This window comes from Vombatus ursinus, unplaced genomic scaffold (genome assembly GCF_900497805.2).
Source record: "Vombatus ursinus unplaced genomic scaffold, bare-nosed wombat genome assembly UNPS02014830.1, whole genome shotgun sequence".
In the NCBI taxonomy this organism is placed as follows: Eukaryota; Metazoa; Chordata; class Mammalia; order Diprotodontia; family Vombatidae; genus Vombatus; species Vombatus ursinus.
The window spans coordinates 30,370,426-30,381,813 of record NW_020954608.1 but is presented as its reverse complement, the minus strand read 5'-3'; positions in this window follow the sequence as shown (position 1 = coordinate 30,381,813).

Genomic DNA, 11,388 nt, shown 5'->3' with positions numbered 1-11,388 from the left:
AATCCAGCTTCATACAGATATGTAGTTGGAAAGACAGGAATATTTTAATAGGCAATTAACATCTTAATTTTATTATAAAAATAATTTTGACTTCATGGAAACGATCTTGGGACCCCCAAGGTATCCATGGAACATATTCTGAGAAATGCTACTATGGTCCCCTTGACAGAAAGAGGAAATAAATGAGGAGTGTGGGAAATGGATCACAGGCCTCTCATAGAAGCATGATATATTAGTGATGGACTTCAATAACCAGATACCAGCTTAATTAATTTTTTTTCTCTCTCCCCCTCCCCTCTCTTGTCTTTCTATTTTCCTATCTCTCTGCTTTTGTCTCTGTCCGTCTTCCCATTTCCTACAGCTAGAGCATTAATAACACCTTGATTTGCCTTAGTAATAATTTCTTCCTTCAAAAGGTGAAGGAACCAATGAAGAGAAATTTTATTTTATATCTCATTCTCACTAACAGGGAAGAATTGGTTTCTGGGGTAGAAATGATGGGAACCTAGTAGAGGAAGTGACCACTCCATTCTAGAATTTGTGATAGAGGAAAGAAAATATGAACATAGTCTGACAAGCACTTTCACTCTGGGGAAAGGTGATTTTAAGGGGTTCAGAGAAGAAATAGGGTCCCACGGATTAAAATCCTTCAATGGGAAATGCTCAAGAGTGAAATTCTGAAGACACAAAAAGAAATTATCCTAGTGAGGAAGAAAAATGGGATGTCTGAAAAGGCCAACATGGATATGCCAGGGACTTGCCAATCAGCTCAAATGCCAAGTAATGTAAAACTGTTTTAAGAGCGCAGCATGGTCCTACAAGAATAAGGCTAGAAATGCAAAAGCTCAGAATGAGCTGAGTCTGGTGAGAGAAGTCAAGGACAACAAAAAGGGTTTGTTGGTTGGTTTGTTTTAACAATATTAGCAGAAAAAAGAGGATCAAAGCAAGGATAGTTTTTTTATTTGGGATATATGGGCATTGATAACTGACAAGAGGGAAGTTGCTGAATTCTCACTTTGTTTCTGCTTTCTCTGGAAAGAAGATGATGGGCACACTAAAAATGGCCACAAACAAAAATGACTAACAAGGAGCTGATACTCAGTAAAAGAATAAATTAACTAGGGCATGCTTGCATTCAAATCTTGCCCCAGACATGCAAATAGCTTTGTGATCCTGGGCAAATCATTTATACTCTGGGTCTCATTTTCCTTACCTACAAAATGAGGGTGTTAGACTAGATAAACTCTATCCCAGATCTAAATCTAGGATCCTAAGAGACTACGATAAATTCAGGTCATCTGGCCCAAGTGAACTCCATCCTTGGGTGCTGAAAGAACTGACCAATATGATTGCTGAGCCACTATCACTGACATTTGAAACAACATGGAAAATGAGAGATATCACAAGATTGGAGGGCAAATGTCCCAATTTTTTTAAAAAGGGGTTGGGGTAGGGAAATATAGTCTGCAAACTGTAAGTCAGTGAGCTTAACTTTAATTCTTGGAAAAATTCTAGAATAGATTGTCATAGATGGTTGGTGAGTATCTAGAAAGGGAAAAGGTTATTTTAATACAAAGAGCTAGCATGGCTTCATGAAAAACAGTCATGACACACTAACCTCATTTCCTTTTTTGACCTAATTACTATACTAGTAGATGAGGGAAAATGTCAGGAATATATTTTAAATTTTAACAAAGCTTCTTATTAAATAGCTCATACTCTTCCTGTGGAAAAGATGGAGATATGGATTAGATGATAATAAATTGTATCAATACAGTACTGGTCAGATGGCACACTCAGAGCATAGCTGTTAGCAATTCAATGATAATGTGGCAGGAGATCTCCAGTGATGCACTCCAGGGATCTGTGCCAGGCCCTGTGCTGTTTTGGAGGGACCTAGCTGGTGATAGCTAGATGGTGCTGTGGATAAAACACTAGGCCCAGAGCCAGGAACCCCTGAGTTCAAATCCAAGCTCAGACATTTATTGTGACCCAGGTCAAGTCACTTCACCTTTGCCTGCCTCACTTTCCTCCTATGTAAAATGGGGATAATAATAGCACCTATCTCCCAGGGTTATTGCAAAGATCAAATGAAATATTTGTGAAGTGCTATGTAAATCTTTCAGTGTTATATAAATGTGAGCTATTATTATTATAACTTTATCACTGACTTGGATAAAGGCATACATGGTGCGGTCATCAGATTTGGGGATGATACAAGTTGGGTGGAATACACACTGAAACAGATTCAGGATCCAAAAAGATCATGACAAGCTAAAGCATTGGGCTGAATCCATAAGATTAAATGCAGTAGAAATGAATGTAAAGTCCTGAACTTGGGTACAAGAAATCAATGGTACAAGCACAGGACAAGGGAAGCATGAATAGACAACAATTGTTCTGAAAAGGATCTAGGGGTTTTAGTGGACTGCAGACTCTCTATGAGTCGGCAGTGTGATATAGCAGCCAAAAATGCCAACGTGCTTCAAAAAATATGGAGTTAATGCAATCCTACTCTACTTTGTCATCATAAGATCTCATCAAGAGTACCGTGTTGAGTTGTAGGCACTGTGATATAGCAGCCAAAAATGCCAACGTGCTTCAAAAAATAGGGAGTTAATGCAATCCTACTCTACTTTGTCATCATAAGATCTCATCAAGAGTACCGTGTTGAGTTGTAGGCACTACAATCTATAAAGGACATTGGGAGATAACCTAGTGTCTACAGGAATGTTTGGTTGAAAGGACTAGGCATGTTTAGCTTGGAGAAAAGATGACTCAAGGGGAACATGATCAGGCATCTTCAAATACATGAAGGGCTGTCATGAGGCAAAAGAGCGATGGGTGTAAGTTGCAAAGAGTTAAACTGAGGCTCAAAGTTAGGAAACATTGCTCAGTAAGTACAGCTATCCAAAAATGGAATGGGTTCCCCCTCCATGGAGGTCTTTGAACATAGGCCGAGGGAGCATTTGTCAAGCTTGTCTTCGGTGTGTGGGTTGGACTGGATGGCTACGGACGTCCCTTACAACTGCCAAATTCTGTGATTCTTTTATTCTATTTCACGCCTCCATTAGTATAAGATCTTTGAAAAAAGTCATCTCTGTGGCTCTATCAGAGAATTGTGTGAGAGACACAATTTCAGAGCCTTCAAGGTTAAATTTTGCTCTATACCAAAGCTAATTTTTTCTTAATAATCAACAAACAAAATAATCAACAAGCACGGTGGGATCTTGTATTTTCTACATCTTTCAATCCAATCCAGTAAGAGTCTGGTAAGTACCTACTGATATGCCAACTACTGTACTGGGCATTGGAAATACAAAAATAAAGTGAAAAATCATCCCTTTCTTACAGGGCATTCTACTGAGGGGATAAATTCAATAAACATTTAAGTACACAAATGATAATCTGCAAAGCTAGAAGACAGTATGAAAAAATAAGGGGACTGGGAAAGGCTTCCCTCTAAAACTCTTCACATCAAATGCCACTATAAGAGTCTGATATCTAAGATATGGAGCAAACTGGCAGAAATACATGATCAAGAGCTATTCTCCAATAGTTAGAAATCCAAGTTTTCTAAATAAGAATGGCAAAATGTCAATGATTATATGAAATCATGTTCAAAATCACTAATAAATAATAAAATATATATGCATATACGACAAACAGCAAGAAATAGATGCAAATTAAAACAATTATGAGGTTTCACTTCACACCCAACAAATTAGCAAAGATGATAGCAGTTGCTCTGAAAGATGCCGTGGATTTCATGCTCCATATGCATCACAGCATAATAAAATAATAATAATGGTGATAGAAATCATTTATGTAATCCCTTATGGTTTACAAAGCACTCTACATGTTATCTCATTTGATTCGCACAACCACCAAGGGATATGTGCTATTAATATTCCCATTTTACAGATAAAGAAACTGAAAATGAAAGAAGTTACATGACTTGTCCAGGGCCATACAGATTATGTCTGAAGCAGGATTTTGAACTAAGCTCTTCCTGACTCCAAGTGTAATACTCTACCCACTGTACCCCCTAGATGTCTGCATATTAATAATAATTAACATTTATTTGGTGCCTTAAGGTTTACAAAATTTTAAATACATTCTCATTTGAGACTCACAACAATCCTGTAAGACACATATCATTATTATGATTGGGTTGTTGCTTTTTTTAAACCAATTTTGCAGATAGAGAACTGAGAGCCTTAGAAAGGTTAAGTAACACATCAAGGGTCACAAAGTACAGTTAGAGTTTGACACAGGATTTGAATCTTGATTTTCCCAACTCTAAGCCTCTTGCTCTAGACACTTCATTTCAGCCTTAAATAAGTGCCTGCTATGTTCCAGGCACTGTGCTGGGTACAGCAGACACAAAAGACAAAAATAAAAGTCCCTGCCATTAAGAAGGCCCTTATATTCCACAACACCGAATTACCTCAATATAGTAGGCAAAAATTGTGATCTTGAGCTGCCTTAAAAATCATGGCATCCAGAATGAGGGAGATGATAGCTTATCTGTATTTTGTCCCGATTCAATCCCACCTATAGTACTGTATTTAGTTCCGGACATCACATGTTTAAAAAGATACGGACAAGCTAGAGATCATACAGACAACGGTCACAGCATGGTAGGGTGTCAATATCATGCCATATGAGGACTGAGAAAAGAAGACTTGGGGGGGAAAAAGAGAAGGGGAATTGGTAACAGACTTCAATTAATTAAAGGGCTGTCACATGGAAGTCCTAAAATCAGCTTTGCTTGGCTCCAGGAGGAGAAATTAAGAACAATGGTAGAAGGTGCAGAGAGACAGAATTTGGCTTAACGTAGTTTACCTTCTAACAATTAAAGTTATCTAAAAATTGAATGAACTCCCTTGGACAGTGACAGGCTACTCCTTTTTTGAAGTTTTCAGATGAAGACTTGATGAGCATTTGTTAGTGATATATTAGAAAGGATTTTTAGGAAGATATCAGATGGACTCTGAGTTCCCTCTCAACTTTAAGATTCAATATTTCTTTCAATATATGCAAAGGCCATTCTCCTAAAGATTTTATAAAGACCACTGGTTCATATATTATCTGAGTTGGAAGAAAATCCAGAGGTCATCTAGTTCAACTTGTACCTGAACAAAAATCCCCTCTACAACTTACCCAAGTGGTCATCTCATCTTTGCTTGAAGGTCTTCAGTGAAGTAGGAAATCATAACCTGACAAATTATGCATGTAGGTGTGCAGTTGCTAATGTATTCTCTATCGTGTGTGTGTTTGGGCTGGGCTGGGTATTAGTAATAATATCATAAATAATATCAGAGAGGCAGCATGATCTGATGACAGAGAGATGGCCCTAGAAGTCTTTTGGGATTTGACTCTTTATTATCACAAATAATGCTGATATTAATGTTTTTATAAATTGGAATCTTCCTTGCTGACATTCACAATGGTTTTGACCATGCTCATCATAAGCAGTAAAAATGTATATTACCAAGCCTCATATTTTTCTTTGCCTTTGGATGCATGATAAAACGAACTTTGCCAGCTTCATTGCTTCCTCAACCAGAATCTGTGAGCCATACTTTCTGTCACTTTTGTGTCATATAGCTTCGTTTATAATGAGAATGTCAACATTTACATGGCTGAGTTCCTTGAATAGTATGTATTTTCAGTTAATCATTGGACAAGTAACTCACATTTCAGACATCAACAGTTAATGTTTACAGCAGATGTAAAAACTATACAATTTTAGCACTTCATCCTTTTCTGCTGTGCTGCCACAGTCACTGCAGGAGTGAAAGGGAACCACTTATTTTGACCATTTTTGGTCTTTTTCTTTGTTTCTTTGTTTCATTTCAAACAAATGCATGAACAAAAAAATTCATCGACAAGGACAAGCCTACTGGTAACGCGTCTCTCTCCACATAACTGAGCTGGTTCTCATTTAGCAGAATTAATATGTTGCTAGGACCATGATTGAATATGTTCCAGCATGTAGGAATCTGCCAGAGCTTCTGTTCTATTAGCACAGTCTTTAATATTCGGATCATCCCCTAGGCACAAGGATTCAAAAATTAGGTGTTATACAGAGTGGTATATTTGGAGTCAAGAAGCCCTGGGGTTGAATCCCTGCTATGTCACTTATTTGGACAAGTAATTTTATCCTCCCTGGCCTCAGTTTCCTCATCAGTGAAATGAGGAGACTGAACTAGGTAACCTCTAAGGGCCCTTCCAGCACTAAATCTGAGCCTGTGAGCCACTCAAGAAATACTTGTTGACTGAGTCACTATGAGATTTTCACCTTAAATTCAAATCTATTAAAAAAAGTAATACCAGCATTAGAAACGACTTCAAAGTTCATTTATCCAGCCCTTGAATTTTTAATCTTGCTGATATTTTTGGCTTTATGATACTACAATTATTTCTCAGTCCTGCCTTCCTTCATAGAATCCTCCCTTTACAAGTAAAGCAAAACAAAGCTACACAACTGCAGAATTCTATGGCCACAACTCAATATCCTTCTACCAAGAGGAAGCATTTCATTATTGTGTCTCTAAACCCAGTATTTAACATTGTATTTAATGTTGATTCCAATGTCTTAAGAGTCGCTTTCATTTACACTTTGGTAGTCATCATGGATACAGTTCTCCTAGCTGTCTTCTTCCCTTCACTCATATCTTTTCAAGTTCCTCTGAATTCTCATATTTGTCATTTCTTGAAGAACAATGTTCCATTATATTCATATGCCACAATTTATTCAGCCATTCCTCAATTAATAGGAAAGCATTGTTGCTACCAAAAAAAAAAAAAACCAAAACAAAACCAAAAACAAAAACCCCACAAAAAACTGTGAAATGTTACATTCATAGAACCTTTCTTTCTGACTTTGATCTCCTTTGGGCACATGCTCACCTGCGGAATCTCTTTGTCAGAATTTGAATTGAAAAGTTCGGTAATTTTTATTTCATAATCCCAAGTTACTTTTCAGGAGATTTGAAAGCTCCTCCAAGAGTATATTACTATTTGTGACTGTCTTTTTCATAGACTCAATGTTAAATACTTTTTGTCTTCTAACTTTTGTCAACCTGACGAGTAAAATGAAACCTCAGTTGTTTTAATGTACATTTCTCTTATCATTAGTGATTCCCAGCAAGTTTATTCTATGGTTGTTGGTAGTTTTCATTTCTTCTATTGAATCCTTATATATGCTTACTCTTCAATCACTTATTGGATAGTGGTTCATGTATGGATACATATATACACATGTATAAATGATCTTATGATCATATATTGTGAATTAATAGAGATATATATTAGATAGATATCTGCATTAATTCATAAGATCTTAGACTGAGAGCTGCAAGATACCTTGGAAGTCATCCAGAATAAGCTAATCATTTTACAAATGAGGAGTCTGAAGCCCAGTTGTGATTTGCCCAGGGTCACACTGCTAATAACAGAGTTACAATTCAAAACCGGATACTCTAATCCTTAATTCAAGGTCCTTTCCACTGCCCCATGAAGCTTGTCCAAAATTTCAGATATCAAGCTTTCATAAGGAGATGCTTAATGTATAAAAGACTTCTCCCTACTTGGCAGCTTCACTTATTCCAAATGCATTTTGTTCATGCAAAATCTTTTGATTTTACATAATCAAGTAGGTGGCATAGCAGGGATTCAACCTCAGGGACTCTTGACTCCAAATATCGTCTATTTTATCTTTCCAGATCATCTGTGTCCCTTGTTTGGTTATGAACTTTCCCTCTAGCCACAGCTGTGCAAGGTACCTCCTCCTCTGTTATTTAATAATATGATCATAAAAAGCAGCCAAGTATAACAGAAAAATGATTGAATTTGGATTCAGGGACCAGGGTTCAAATCCTGCCTTTGTCAGTTATTTTACATGTGTGACCCAGGGCAATTTATTTACTTGTACTAGGCCCATTTCCTCAATTTAAAACGAAGAGGTTGCACTAGATGCCCTCCAAGGTCCTTTCTAAGTCTATAACCCTATATGATCTCTACATTTGAGTTGTTTATCCACTTTGGAATGTATTCTGGTTAACATCGTTAAGATACTGATCTAAAATGATAGTTTGCCAAATTGTTTCCAAGTTTTTCTGATAACTCTTATTCTTTCTGTAGTTTGTTCTTGTTAACCTTTAAATCTAAATGATTATTTCAAGAAGATTATTGCCATCATGAAGCTGCACTGATGGAGGGCCCATCTGGGTATGGTTCTCTGCTGGGTTCTAAGATATGGAAGAAAATCAGAAACCAGTGCGAGGCAAGAACTACAACAAATCTTTGGGCTACAGAAGGTGACAACTATAATAAATAATTTACAAGGAAGTAAAAAATCAATTGGAAAAGGCTATTAGTGAATCAAAAGAAAAACTGAGAAAGGATTTTAGATGAGAAGCCTCAATCCCATTTCACAAAGTAAACACCTACTACCTTTTTCTAGTTCATCTTTTTTTTTTTAAACCTCATCTCTTGAGAACCAAATAAATAAGTGGGTTTTCCACATCAAGGCTGGTCTCACTAAGAAATCAAAATTTTTCATATTTCAGTAACAAGACAGATATTGTGCTTAAAAGCATTACACACTTCCCTGTTTGCTTCTACTGAATTTAACTGAACCTTTTCTCAGTGACTCAGTGTCTCCATTATGAACATCAATTATTACACTACTGTAAATTATGCTACTCAGATGACTTTAAGAACTATCACTAAAGTGTGTAAAGGCTGTTTGTTATGCCAAATGACTTGAAAATGTAGTACTTTTAAGTTTTTTGGCATGGTTTTCTATCCCCTTTCTAGTCAACTGCCATTTTAAATTATTTTCAATTAAATTGATTTCAAATTAAACTGCCTGGAGCAGTTTTGCTCACCCTTCTTTTCTACACTGGGTTTAGAAAACAGATAGCCTAGTTTGTTAGAACAGTGTGTGTAAAATATCATCTGAATAAAGGCCTAAAGTGGTTCTTCTTTGTAAGCTGCAAAAGATTTAGACACCTATTTTGGTTGGGTGTGACTTTATTCATTTCCTGGTTCTTAATTATGTTCTATAGGTGAGGTGTAGAAAGAGCCTCTTTAGTCTGAGGGCTTAAGAGGTTCTTTCATTAGTAAAATGACTGAATTTGGGAAAGGGAACCAAAACACTTTTGCTAAGTCATGGAAAACCAATATTTTATTCAGTACACTTACAATGGGGTAACCCTAAAACTGAAGGATGAAATAAATACAAATTTTATTTTCTTACTCAGTAATGCACAATATGCCCTCTCATACATTCTCCTGCTTTTTTTTTTATTGTCTTGTTATTTGTTTCTCAAAGGAAGTATGCACATAAAGACATTATACTAGGAACCAGAAGACCTGAATTCTGGTCCTGTCTCCCTCACTTACCATGGTCCTTGAACAAGTCACAACACTGATGGACTTTGGTTTTCTGATCTGTAAAAAGGGGAAGCATACTACCTTCCTGACCAAACCTCACAAACCTATCAAGTCAAATGAAAAAATACTTTGTGTGAAGGCATTTGAAAGACTACAAAGGTCTATTCAAACGTAAAAGAGTATTATTTGTGGTTAATGAAGGCTTATTTCATACTTCCTTAAGTCTTTTCTTCATTAGCTCCCAGTTACTCTAATCAAATGGAACAAAAGTATTAATGCGGTGCAGGATCTTATTTTACATATTTATTATGGGCCTCAGCCTACTTGGATACAAAACTATTAAATTTCTTTCTTTTGGGATAGCAGTTATTTAACAAAGCCAATTAATATAAACTATGCTTTGTGTATCATTTGAGAAGGAAAGTGATGTCAAGGAATCATGATTTTCTAACTTTAAAACAGGAACTGTCAAGCCTAGAATTCAACTGAATTCAATAAACATTTATTAAATTACGAGTAGGTGCTGGGCACTAAGAATACAAAGAAAAAAAAAGTCCCTGCCCTCAAGGAGCTTACATTCTATTGGGAAACACATATACATATAAAAGCAAATACAAGACAAAATTAAAGAGATCGCACTAACAAATAGGGGAAACAAGGAAAGGTTTTATTAGAAGGTATTACTTGAGCTGAAGCTTGAAGGAAAGGAAGGATTCTAAGTGGTGGAGGTGAGGACAGACTGCATCCCAGACATACCATGGGGGAGATAGCACCTGTGCAAATACTCAAGAGGTTCAAGATAGAATAAGTTAAGTTTGGAGAAGAGCAAGTAGACCAGTTTGGTTGGAATGTAGAGCAAGTGAAAGACAATAATGAGAAATGTCTGGAAAGGTAGCCTGCTGCTAGATTGAGGAATGGCTTTAAATGGGAGACCAAGAAGTTCATATTTTATGTTAGAAGTCATGAAGAGCCACTGAAGACTTTTGAGGAGAGGAATGACAGTCAGAACTGTGCTCCAGGAATATCACTTTGGCAAGTGTGTGGAAGATGAACTGAAGAAGGGAGAGACTGGAAGCTGAGAAACAAACTACGAGACTATTTGGACTGTACAGGCAAAAGGTGGTAGGGGCCCCAATCTAAAGGGGAAATGAGAAGATGATGGATCTGAGAGACATAATGGTAGAATCACCAAGGCTTAGCAATGGATTGATGTGACGAATCACGGTCACTAAGTGATCACTAAGAATCACTGTCTTAAAAGACTGTGAAGCTGGATGACTGGAAGGCCAGTGGCGTCTTCAATGAAAATGGAGTACTTTAGAAGATAGTTGGGGTAAGGAATAAAGATACTGAATTCTATTATGAACATCTTGAGATGCTTATGGAATACCCACATAGAGATGTCCAGTAGGTAGTTGTCAAATGTGGGTCTAGAATTCAGGACTGGCATTTTTGTATATTAGGCATTTTTGTAGAGACAACTGCACCCATGGGATCTAAAGAGATTCCAAAGAGAGAGGGTGAAGACAAAGAAGATGGCCCAGGAATAGAGCCTTGGGACATACCCTGCGGTAGGGTGGGCAAGGGATGGATGATCATCCATCAAAGGAGAGGTCCAACAGGTAGTAGAAGAACCAGAAGAGAGAAAACAGAGAAAGAAATATCCATCAAGTGGTTGACAACATAAAAAACTACAGAGTAAGGACAAGGACTGAGAACAGACCACTTAGCAGTTAAAGAGATCATAGGTAACCTTAAAAAGTGCAATTTCTAGAGAAGGGTGGGATGAGAAGACAGAGCAAACAGTTGAGAAATGATTAGGTTATGAGAAAATAGACACTGCAAAAAGATATAACATTTTCTAGTAGTTTTATGGTGAAAAGGAGGAGAGATAAAGGACAATAACTTGAAGTATGGCAAGACGAAGTTAAGCAATACAGAAACAGCATATGCCTAAACTTTTCAAAATAATTCAGTAGA